Genomic DNA, 13,203 nt, shown 5'->3' on the forward strand with positions numbered 1-13,203 from the left:
CTGCTCAGAGCCAAAAGGCTCTTCAGCCTACTTCTCAGGGTTCTTCCTCTGGATCCTAAGCCTGTAAGCAAATTTAAACCTCAGTCTGCTAAGTACAGGTTTCCTCAAGGTGGCCATAGAAGGCGGAGGGCGGCGAGGAAGGGGCCACCGGGAACCTAGGTGCTGCTCAGATAGATCCCATGGATGCCAGGCTTGCAGGGCCCTCCTGGGAAAACCATGTCTGGGCCACAGCCGAGGGCGCCTGCCCCAGCCGTGACTGGGAGCCCGAGTGGGAACAGACAAGAGACCAGCTCAGGAAGCTGCAACCACAGAGGGGTTTCAGTTCAGCCAGCGTTTGCGGAACCCCGGCTTTGTGCCAGGAACAGTGCTCAGCCCTGGGAAGACGCCAAGGGGAACGGCGGGGTGGCTGGGGTAGATGCAACTTGGAGACTGCTCCCCAGCATGCCCGTTGGGTGGTAAAGGCAGAGCAAGATTCTCAAGGCAGGTAACGCTGCTCCCTGGGAGGAAACGGTGCAGAGAGGGTGGCGGGCCGTGGCTGCACATGGGGAGGGGGGTAAGCAGGACAGGTGTTGGGCTGAGCAGGGCAGGGGTCTGAGCTGATGCATTCCACACACAGGAACGCTGTCAGGGCCCGAAGTGAGGGATGACAAGCTAAGGCCGGAGGTTCTGGAAGATGGCACGGCCGTGATGGCAGCCTGGGCAGGCAGATGGCCATGGACTTCCAGTGGGATCCACCCGGGCCTGAGCTGTAGAGTCTGTGCAGCGAGTCCCTTCAAGTGGCACAGGGAATTTCCCAGCTCAAGTCAAGAAATCCAGGATAGAGTTAAAACCTGGAAAGGACATTTACCCTTACAGGTAGAAAGGCAACCCCAGGGCTGCATGCGCATGTGGTGAGTGGTGCATCATACTCTATAGAACATGTTATGGGATAAAACTTTTTCAAAGTCTCCAAAGTCTCCATGCTTACATCAGATTTTCTAGAGTAAGAGAAATTCTGCAGCCAAGTCACGCATGATTTAGGTCTTTTGCAAATAGCCAATTCTAGCTGGCTTTATACAAAACAGGAACTTAGGTCAAGAAAGCCACCCTAGGGTTTCCAGGAGCCCCAGGGTGGGGTGCGGTGGCTGTGGAAACAGGGCCTGGAATCACAGCCCAGGGCATTGCAGGATGCTGGGGTCCCCTCTGCCACTCCTCAGGTTCTCTCTGCATTGGCATGGAGCACCTTTCTCTGGAGGTGGGCAGAGTTCACATCTCTGCAAAATGAGCTGGGATCCACACTCCTGGGTTCTGGTTGTGCGGGCTTGGATCAGGCACCCATCTCTGGACAGATCCAATGTGGATGGCGTGGTGGCAAAGCCACACTGCAGACTTGGCTCTTTTTACAGCAGAACTATTTTTTTTCCCCCCAAACAAAATCCTTCCTGAAACTGTAAATATGCCAGAGGCATCCCTGAGAGGGGAGACAGACGGCGCAGAAGAGCTCAGTGTCCTCCCTGCTTACTTTCCCCTTCTCTGGGTGAACCCAGAAAAAGCCTTCAGAGCTGTTGAGAAAATCAGCATATCTTCTCACCCCCAACACAAGCTCTTCCTCCTACCAGCCTCCTTCTCCCCCAGCACACACCCCCTGAGTCCCAGGGTGCACCCCGCCTCTCCAAGGTCTGCGGGGACCTTGGGCGCTGGGAGGAAGAGCTTAGAAATCAGAAGTTGCAGCTTTGGACCCTGCATGGAGAGGCTGGGTGATAAACTGAGTCAAGGGTGCCTCACTTGGCCTACCAAGTTCTCAAGGTAGATATTGGAGCAGAAGTTCAAACCAGATCCCCGAGATTCTAAAGCCCTCACTCTTTCTGCAACACTATGTTGTCCAGAGCAGTATAAGCTGTCAGTGGCCAGGGGAAGACCAGCACCCTCGGTCCTGACTGCCCATCCATGGTCGCCATGCCCACGGGGTGGGCACGTTTTATGGGTTAGCTGATACTGACCATATCTCTCCCTGCTTGTAATCCTACAAGAGACCCCATGCTGTGGAGACCTGTCACCTGCTTAGGCAGGGAGGTTGGGCCCCTGTCTACTTCATCTGCTGCTTGCCCAGTACCTTCTTACAGCTCATTCCTTGCCCTGGTGCCTTGAAGTATGTTGGACCCACTATCTGCAGTGCCCTCTCCCCTACCCTGCTGGATGAACTCCCCCCAAGATTGCACGTCCCATGTCTCTGGGTACCTGCACCTCACAACACCCGCTTCCCAGAGCACCCTTCCCCTCTGCAGCCCTGGCCGGGCCCCACACTCCCCTGGGCTGGCATGATGTTTGGGCCTGCCATAGGCCAAATGGGCTACTGTGGCCTGAACTATCTCCACCCCCTTCATATGTTGGATCCTTAACCCCCAGTGCCGCAGAAAGTGATAGTTATTTGGAGATGGGGCCTTTACAGAGGTCATTAAGGTAAAATGAGGTCATTATAGGAGGCCTTATCCAATCTGACTGGTGTCCTTCTAAGAAGGGGAGATTAGGAACACACCGACAGGAAGGGGAGGCCGTGTGCAGACACAGTGAGAAGTTGCCATCTCCAAGAATCCAAGGAGAGAAGTCTCAGAAGAAACTGACCCTGCTGGCACCTTGATCTTGGACTTCAGGGCTTCAAAATGAGAAAACACCTTTCTGTTGTCTAAGCCTCCCAGGCGGTCGTACTTTGTTATGGCAGCACCAGCAGACTACTAGACAGGAAAGTGTTTTAGAAGGTTCCAGAAGGGAAGAAAGGTGACAGTTCATTCACTAAGCATAAGCAAAGGTGACTAGGAACACCTGCAAAAAGGTGCTCGTTCGCACTTCACACACGGCCCGGCTTTCCTTAGGGCTGGGCCAGGTGAGATTCTGTGTGTGCATTAAACCCTCAGGCAACACCACACCCGCTGGTCTACTGGCCCCAATTTGATGACCAAGCCTATAGATGGCTCAGTGTCCTGTGAAGGGCCCTTTGTCGAAGAGCTAAGCAGGACGCTCTTACACCTGACCTGATGGTGGCTCATAGTTGGCCACAATCTCACTGAGACCCTCAGACTCATCCGCATCTCACAGATGAAGAGTAAGAGGTTCAGACGGGTGGGGTGGCTTGGTGGGGTCGCTCAGCTACAATAGGCCAGTTGGGGGAAGATGTCAGGCGCTGTGTCCATGACACGAAGGCACAAAGGGTGGGGAGGCAGCTTGGGATTGAGGCATGAAGAACAGGGTAGAGCCTGTTCCAACACCAAGGGGCTCAGGGTCCTTGGGAAAATCATGTCATCTCTCTTGGCCTCAACCCTGCCTGCCTCGTAGAATTGGGCTGACAACATGGACAAGACAACATGGGGGAAAAGCCCTAAGAAGACTGCAAATTATCTTTCAAATGTTTATTTCTCCCGTTCCCTGTTAGAGCAGTTGTCCAAGTGAGCAAAAGACATCGACACGGAATATGACAATGAAATTGAAGGCATGATCAGTGTCCTTGTTTTGAATCCTGCAAATGACACATGTCGTGGCTGCCAGTCCTCAGGGTCACAGCAGCTGGGAGGTTCTCCTGACCTCCCAGATCCCAGCAGCAAGGCTGATGTGCTCCACTTGGCCTGTGCTGGGCCATGCACAGGGCACACAGAGGCACAAGGTCCTGGTCCTGACCCCTGGCAGGGACTCTGGTTTGGAAGGCATCCAGGATGACCATCTGTCTGGTTTTCCTGGGGCTGAAAGGGTTCCTGGACTCAGGACTTCAGTACCAAAACTGAGAAAGTCTTGGACAAATGCACAGAAAACCCCAGAAGCAGCTTGCCTGGAAGAATGGCGAATGGCCTGCCCAAGGCTCAGTTTTGGCACCAGCAAAACACATCTGCAGGGCAGGTACTGTCCTGAGGATGTGTTACAGGCTCTGAACCTATAGCCAGTATATGCTGCTGCTTCTCCCACAGGTCCAGGAACCAAGGAGTGGATGTGGGAGGGGCTCCTCACAGTGTAGACCCTAGCCAAGTGTCTGCTTCCCACCCAAGCAACATGGAGAGCCATTGGCTTGAAAGTCTTAGTCTTAGTCCCCAGGGAGGAAACCCTTCCCCAGAACATAGAACCAGAGCTCCATGGCATCAGAAGTTGAGACCAACACCTAGTTACCTTGGAATCTTCATGCTCCTGAGCCAGTGGGCAAAGAAGGGGGCCTTTACTGTCCAGGGCTTCCTCCTGATTACCAAGGAGTATTGCTACATGTGGAGGGCAGGGAGGATGGGTCTAGAAGACCAGGGAGTCTCCAGGGCATCTCTTAGTACTTCCTGTCCAACAGCAACAAGCCAGAGACAGACCCTTCCCAGATAAAGCTTTGAACAATCCCACCAGGTAAAGAACCCAAGTAGATACAGACAGGGGACAAAGGAAGCCCAGAATGACTGCCGAGCACAGAAACTTCTAGTTGCCAACAGGTCTCAAGACTAGTTACAGAAATGAAAACTAGCTTCTATGGCACATATTCTCTCTTGCTTGGTGTCCGTAGATTTTCCCTTTTCTTTTCCCTATTTTTAAAACATTTTGGTACACTTCTTAGTGTACATACAGAAAAGTACATAAAGCACAAGTATATAGCCAGGAGTACACAAGTGAACACATCTGAGCAACAGCTACCCAGATCAAGAAACAGAACATAGACAGTATCCCAGACGTTCCCCCCTGTGCCCCTCCAAGGCCTACCGCACCCAGAGCAACCACCACCCCATCCTAACACCTTATAGTCGTTTAGCCTATTTTGAACTTTACATGCATGGACTCATACCATCTATTCTCTAACTTAGGGCCTGGCTTCTTTCACTCAACTCTATGTGGAGAAGGTTCATCTATGCTGTGCATTGTAGATGGTTCACGTTCATTGCTCTGACGTTTCCTTTTGTGAAGATACAAGCATTTATTGATCTGGATATTTGGGTGGTTTCTGGTGTTTGGTTATTACCAAGTACTGCTCACACGTCTTTCAGTGAGATGTATATGCAGTTCTCTCGGCTATGTTCCTAGCAGTGAAATGCTGGCCATAGGGGTGCATATGCGCAGCTGAGTAATACCCCTGTTTTCCAAAGTGATTACATCAGGTCACGCTCACCCCCCTCCCCAGCCGGCCCCCAAGCAGCGTGTGTGAGAGCTTTGCTTTCTCCACACCCTTCAGCAATGCTCAGGATTCTGCCTTTTTCATTTTAGTCTTTCTGATGGGTGAGTGGTGGTGTGCACTACAGCTTCCCCTTCCTTCCCTCCTTCCTTCTCTGTCTCCCTCCTTCCCCTCTTTGACAGCTTTATTGAGATACAATGCATCCATTTGAAGTGTACAGTTCAATGAGTTTTAACATATTCACAAAGTTGTGCAACCATCACCACAATCAATTCTAGAACGTTTTCATCATCCTCAGAAGAATCCCCTTACATTTTAGCTATCACCCCGACACCCCATTTGGCCCAAGACCCTGGCAACTGCTATGTAGTCTTTTGCGGCTGGCTTCTTTCAGTTGGCACAATGCCTTCGAGGTTCATCCATGTTGTAGCATGCATCAGTACTTCCTTTTTATGGTCAAATAATATTCTATGGTATGGATGTCCCACATTTCATTTATCCATTCACCAGTTGAAAGATATACGAGTTTTTTGTGAACTTCTATTTTCATTTCTCTTGGGTCTATACCTAGGAGTGGAATTGCTAAGCTGTATGGTAGCCATGTTTCACTTTTGAGGGATTTTCAGATTGCTTTCCTAAGCTCATCATTTAATATTCTTATGTCGAGTATACTGTATTCTCTGTAATCTCTGTAATCTCACCATCATTTGTTAATAATACTTGTCTTTTTTATTATAGCCATTCTAATACATGGGAAGTGGTATCTCATTGTGATTTTGATGTATTGTATTTTAAATGGTGTTTCCTTGATGACTAATGAGGTTGAGCACCTCATGTGTTTATCAGCAACTAGAACCTGTCTTTTGTGAAATGCCCACTTAAACTTTTAATCATTCTTTGGGGTGAGGGGGTTCTGGGCCATCTGCCATCATCTTATTGATTTCTAGTAGCTCTTTATATATTCTAGATATGAGTCTTTTGTGTGTTGCAAATATCTTCTCCTGGTTATAGCTTGCCTTTTCACTCTCTTAATGGAATATTTTGAATGTAAATTCTTAATTTTAATTTTCAATTAATTTCACTTTTCTTCTTCCTCTCTTCCTCATTCTCCTCTTCCTCCTTTTTCCTCTTTGTATCTGCCTTTTTGTAATCTCTTTAGGGAAGTCATAAGCTGTCCCTACATTTTTGTAGACATTAGTTTTAGCATAATGGTTGAGTGCAATGGCAACTGCCTGTCCCGAAGTCTAATCTTCAACAGCGCTCCCTCCCAAGCAACCATGGGTGCTAATTGAGTAATTGTAATGCCACGGATCACTAGGGGCCTGTTTTCACTGGCAATGAGCTCATTTTTGTATTCATGCTCAAACAGGTGAACAACCCCATCACAGGGACCCAACTGGGAGGGCTTGTTTCTTGAATCAGTACTGAATCAGTCTGGGTCCAGTCAGGAAAATAGAAACCACTTTAGGTATTTCACACAGAGTGAATTCACATAGAGAACTGGTTACAGAGGTGTTGGAAGGATGCAAGAGTAAAAGGGAGAAAGAGGGACGGACAACTAAAGGAAGAAGGGGTGGTCCCTAGAGATAAGAAACACTAACACCTCTGGGCTAGAGCCCAGAGCTGGCACGAAATTTCTGCTGCCCCATGGGAGAAGCTGGTGTTGTGGGAGAACCTCGCACTTTGGGAAAAGCTGGTGCTATGGGAGAACCTGAGATTGCTGACTCTAGAATGGGGCATATTCTCCTCCAGGATTGTAATTCTTTTTTTTTTTTTTTAAGATTTTTTTAAAAGTGATCTCTACACCCAACATGGGGCTCAAACCCACTATCCCAAGATCAAGAGTCATGCCAGTCAGCCGGCCCTGGGACTGCAACTTCTGATAAAGATGCTCCCTCTCCCAGAGCTGCTGAGCTCTATAATCACCCAGTCCCTGCTGCTACAGCTGCCATCCTACCAGAGCAGACACTTCCTCCCTCCTGCCTTCGGAGCTCCTGTTCTGCCTCTTACGTTAGACCCTATATAGGACCTAACACTGAGACAGTGGGCACAGAGCCTGGGAAATGCAGATCACTTGGGAACCCCAGAGCAGCACTCAAGAAGGTGGCGTGGGCTGGGACCACAGGCACCCACCAGCACAGTCCACCTGACTCTAGCCCCACTGGCCCGCTTTCAGCTGCGCTGCTGGGACCTCTTCTGCACTTTACTCGGCTGCCTCCAGCTCACCCCTCAGGGGTGGTTCACAGGCCGCCTTCTGGGGGAGGCTTTGCTGAACCCACAGGTGCTACACTGTCTTGGGCTGCTGGTTTCTGCACATCTTCTTCTCTAGGGGTGAGTTTCCTGAGAGCAGACAGTGTATCTGATTTTGTCCCAGGTCATGAACCCAGTGTAAATTAAATGCATGAGTGAATGAAGAATGAAGGAGTGACAAGCCTGCTCTTGGGTAAACTGCAAAGAGTTAGTTGAAGGGCTTTTCTCTCTGGACATACCCTTTCCATGCTTCCAAGATCCTGGAGTCCATTATTGGACACTGTCCCCCAGTGTCCTTCATGTCTAGCCCCCACCCCTGGTGTTTAAGGATATGTAATTGGCACCATGTTGTCAGGGGCACATTCCCGAACATTGTGGCATAACACAGCTGCCTATTTATAGCCAAGGCTATTTAAAGCCAAGGGTTTATGGAAAAATTGTTATGTGTTTGGACAAATTTGGAAGTTTTGGGTTGAAGCAGATTAAACATGATTCTTTACCATAGCACTTCTCAGATCCTTAATTCGCTAACGTGACAGTCCAGGAAGAGGACGTATCAGCCAAGTTCCCCAAACTTATATGGCCACAAAGGTCTCATTTAGGAACACCAAGCAGAGTTTGGTAATTGGTAAAATAATATTTTAAATATATTTAATTGATCTATCTTTGAATAGGCAACATACACACACACAAAGTACAAAATTCAATAGACAAACAGGTGCTCAGGAAAAATGTATCTTGCTTTCCCACCTGCCCTCCTGTTCTCCAACCACTGTCAGAGACTTCATGGGTTTCCTCCCAGAATGAGGCATGGCTAGTCACCCAACGAGGGGGGTATCCAAGAGGGCTGTGGGTGTCCCAGCTGTCCCCCACCACTCCCATCACTGACAAGGAGCCTGCTGTGGTGGCTACCGCTGTTTTGCTCTGTCCAGGCTGGACACACATGGCACTTCTTCACCTGGATTTCCAGAACCTGCCAGTGTTTCCCTGTGCTCTGCGACTGGAGGGTCCTGTGCCTCTTGTCAGTAAGTCAGAGAGAACAACGTGGCTCCCCTAGGCATGGCTTCCTCTTGTCCACGCTCAGTGCAGCCATTTGGAATGACCTCGGGGACGGAAAATATCAGGAACAGCCCTAGGCTATGGCTTTGAGTAGCCTTGGGATCTCTTTGTCCTTTAGAAGAAGGAAGGAGGAGTTTTTTGGTAGATAACCCAAGGATTACTTGAGATGTAGCATGTTAACCGGGAGACCCACTCCATATTCTCCCTTCTTGATGGAACAGACTTTCCCTGAAGGGGGTGGGAGGGACACCAAGCAGATAATGACAGAAGATGATAAGGAAGAGGGGGGGATGGAACAGGTGTATTAGTTCTGTGTTGCTGCATAACCAATCAGAGCCAAGCCTGGCTGCTTAAACCAACACATATTTATTATCTCCTACAGTTTCCAGGGTCAGAAATCTGGGTGGTTCCAGTTCCACTTCTTTCCAAGATGTGGTCAAGATGTCAACCAGGGTTGCAGCCATGAGAAGGCTTGACTGGGGCCGGAGGTCTGCTGCCAAGGTTACTCATGTGATTGTTGACCGGAGGTCTCAGCTGAGTATACTTCTCCATGGGGCTGTCAAGGGTCTTCCTGACATGGCATGCAGCTGGCTTCCTCCAGAGCGAGTGATCCAAGAGAGACTAAGCAAGGAGGGAGCCACAGTGCTTTCTGTGACCTTGTCTCCAGAATCATACACAGTCCCTTCTGCTACATTCCATTTGTTAGCAGTGGGTTGCTAAGCACAGTCCACACTCAAGGAGAAGGGATTCAGGCTCTGCAGTCTAATGGGAAGAATAGCAAAGAATTTGTGGACATATTTTAATTATGTTTTCAGTGGGGACAGAGGACTAAGCATGGGGCCAAGGAACAGCTGGTAGCTCCTGGTCCATTACTAATAATCCCTGTCATCTTGGCAAGTCACTTACTTTCTGGGCTTCAGTCTCTCCCAGGCTATTTGGAGATGGTGACATCATATTCTGTTGGAGGGCCAGTGCCTCAACATGACAGGGAGGCAGAGAGCTACAGAGTCAAGGGTGTGGGCTTTGGGATCAAGTCCCTGCTGCACCACTTCCTCTCTCTCTGAGCCTCGGTTTTCCCATCTGCATCATTACCTGCCTCCCAGAGCGGTGGTGAAATGAACAGAGGCATGCATGTGCAGAGAGCTGGGCCCAGCTGAGCCTAAACTGAGCAAGTCTAGAGGCATCTATTTGCTGGTGAAGCCAAGAGGTGTGAGAAGGCTCTGCATATAATCCAACCAATGAAGAACAAGCTGCAGGAAAAAGTTCCTACCCTCCATCACCCGCGGGTTCTGTGACCCATATGAAGCTGACCTCTACCTTCATTGTTTTCCCCAGCTGGGCTACATTCTGGGGTCATGACCAAGATTTTGCATCTGGAGGAAGTATTCAGTTGCTCCTGTGATTAAAACTATCCCCCAGATGAAAGCCAAGAGCATCCTTCATTCATCATGTTCTCTACTGCTTGGTGTTACGTGTTATGTGGGCACATGGTCTGGCTCAAGCCCTGGTGGCTTAGGGACCACGGAAGCCACATTTAGAGAGCACATGGAAAGCCCCCATGTGCTCACCTTTGGGGAGAATGCCCAGCTCAGGGACTGCATGCCCCAGCCTGAGAATCAACGTTCTGTGGCTTTATATGAAGTCTGAAAAACTTGCTAATAAAATACCAACTGGAAATCAATTGTTAGCCCAGCTTTACTGGGCATCCAATTTTCTAAGGCCTTAGAATTTTTTCTGGAAGAGGAATGGATGTTAGCGGCAAGAAGTTCTGCCAGGGGCTAGAAAGATTCTTGCTTCTCTGACAGCCAGCTCTTGGTCTGGGGGCTTTCTCTGAAGTGGTTTTGGAAACACCGGGTGTGGGTTCATTACTGCTGGAGACTAGAAACATGTACAAGAAGCTTCCCTTAAGTATGCACGATTGTGCTCACAGCTCCTTGGGAGAATTCCCACCAGACAGGCTGGACTCTCTCTGAACCTCCCAGGACCTGAGTTTACCTTCTCATGGGGAGTGGTTGGCTTGAAAGTATGGTCTGTCCATTGCGCTAAGGCAGATACTCCAAGGTCTGTGTGACCCCTCCCTGACCAAGCAGCACACCTCCTGTGAGGGAGAACACAGGACAGCCTGAAAATTCCTCTTTTCTTTGGAAGCAAGCCATTTTGCTTTTACTGTTTTTAAAGCAGAATAGAGAGAAACCCACATCTCAGGGCCCCACTGAACCCAAGGCTTGAAGTTGTCTGTCACCAAGGGGCAGAAGCTCTGCCCAGAAGAAGCAGAGAGAGGTGGGACACTCCTCTCTCTTAGGACCCCGAGGCAGGGTGTGGGTGTAGGTGGACCCTCTGCCAGTTGGCCCCAGGCTGCATGAGTGGCCCTGGTCCTGAGCATGGGATGGAGCTGAGGGTTAGAGTCCCACCTTCAAGCAGAAGGTAGGACAGCGTGACCTGGATCTAGGTGGTACTGGCACACCGGTGGTTACAGGAAAATAGGGAAAGCCAGAGCCTGATGCCTGCCTCTTGGCATTCTCTGAGCTCTGTCTCACTGGATGAGCAGAGGAAGCCACTTTGATATGGCAGACCCAGGAGCCCTCCTGCAGGGAGCTACAGGGGGTAAAAGGTTGGCCAGAATCATAGGTAAAGAAGCACTGGCATCCAAATGAGACCTGCTGGGATCAGCATCCCAACCACAGAGCCCCCATGTGGGGCTGGAGAAGGTAGGAGAATGCTGGGCTCTGTCAGATGTCTGAACCACAGCCATTCAGGGGGTGGGCCGGCCACGTAAGACCTTCCACCAGGGGGCAGAAGAGCAAAGCTGAAAGATTGATGCACCATTGGACCAAGTCCTTGCAAGACCAACTTAGGGCCAGGAAACTTCAAACACCTTGGGTTGCAGGGCCTGATGGTACTATGGGAGAACAAATCAGAGCTGGGAAGAAGAAGAGAGCATCTGCTGGCCCTTTGGAACAAATCAAATATGGCAACAGAGCTCAGAGCCAGCAATGCAGGCTTGGGGTGGGGAGCAAAGAGCCTGCAGGTTTTCCTTGGTTTCTTAATATCAAACCCCTCACGTGAGAGGGCAGGAACCATACACCCAACAGAGGTCTCCCAGCAGCCAGGGGACTGTGGTGGAGACTGCATGTCCTAATTTCTTTCTGTCCTGGCTGGTAGATCACAGAGCAGAGAGCTGTGATTGCTTTACCAGATCTAGAATTCTGTAGACTCCAACAAGAGTGCGGCAAATTGAAGGATCACCCCTGGCATGCCACGACTTGGGGAAGGGTGGTTTAGACAGCTTTGGTTGTTGTACCAGTTATCTCTTGCTGCATAACAAACCAACCCAAAGCAGTGGCATAAATAAAAAATATCAGGTATTTTGCTACTGAATCTGGGAGTGGATTACGCTTAGCCAGGCATTCTGAGGCTTCTGCTGATGACTGCCTGTGTGAACACCAAATGTCCTAGTTTTTCTAAACAGGCTAGAAAAACAATTTTTAAAAATTTAAAATCTAACTTTTTTTTAAGATTTTTATTTATTCATTTGAGAGAGAGAATGGGAGAGAGAGCACGAGAGGGGGGAGGGTCAGAGGGAGAAGCAGACTCCCTGCGGAGCAGGGAGCCCGATGTGGGACTCGATCCTGGGACTCCAGGATCATGACCTGAGCCGAAGGCAGTCGCTTAACCAACTGAGCCACCCAGGTGCCCTAAAATCTAATTTTTAACTAATTAAAAACCTGCAAGGGCGTCTGGGTGGCTCAGTCGGTTGACTGCCTTTGGCTCAGGTCATGATCCCGGGGTCCTGGGATCAAACCCCATGTTGGGGTTCCTGCTCAACGCAGAGTCTGCTTCTCCCTCTCCCTCTAACCCTCCCTCCTGCTCATGCTCTCACTTGCTCTCTCTCTCAAGTGAATAAATAAAAAATCTTAAAAAAAATAAAAAATAAAGGGCCACCTGGGTGGCTCAGTCATTAAACATCTGCCTTGGGCTCAGGTCATGATCCCAGGGTCCTGGGATCGAGCCCTGCATCAGGCTCCCTGCTCAGCAGGAAGCCTGCTTCTCCCTCTCCCATTCCCCCTGCTTGTGTTCCCTCTCTCGCTGTGTCTCTCTCTGTCAAATAAATAAATAAAATCTTTAAAAAATAATAAATAAATAAATAATAAAAAAATAAAAATAATTTAAAAACTGCAGGGGCTCCACAGGAGCAGCCCAGGGGTAGCCAGCTTGTGCCTCTGCCTAGTCTTGCAAGGTCAATTTGGAATGGCCCTGGCAGGTAAGGCATTCCAGAAGCTTCTGCTCAGCACACTGGTGCCTTGCCTGAGGTGTTCAGAGCCAGGCAGGGGTGAAGGATGTGGTGGCAAAGGAGTGAAGTAAAAGGCCTTCCCAGAGAAGCATGGCAGAGCATGTGGGCAGCAGATGAAGGGATGGGGTGGCAGCTGAGTGGGACCCACAGTTCACAGAAGCTTTCTGCAGTCCACTCTCTTATTTTTTCTGTGAAGACCCACTCTTTGCCAACTTCCCCAGAAAAGCACACCTTTATGAAAGATCCTGAGCACAGCCACACTGAGGAGTAAGTAGCTGCTGAAGCTTAACATAACTCTCCCACCCAGGGACAGCTGTCCTTTACCAGGAGCAAAACGTGCAGAGTCAAAGCACAAAGCTTTAATAGTGACATCTCAAACTGACAGGTAGGTGTCAGGTAGGGTGTTAGGTGACGCTCTTAACCAAGCCTATGAATTTCTGCATCATCATTATCACCACCACCATCATCATCATCACTGTCATTATCACAACCATCACCATCA

Source organism: Mirounga leonina, unplaced genomic scaffold (assembly GCF_011800145.1).
Source record: "Mirounga leonina isolate KUSES-001 unplaced genomic scaffold, KU_Mleo_1.0 Mir_178, whole genome shotgun sequence".
Taxonomy (NCBI): Eukaryota; Metazoa; Chordata; class Mammalia; order Carnivora; family Phocidae; genus Mirounga; species Mirounga leonina.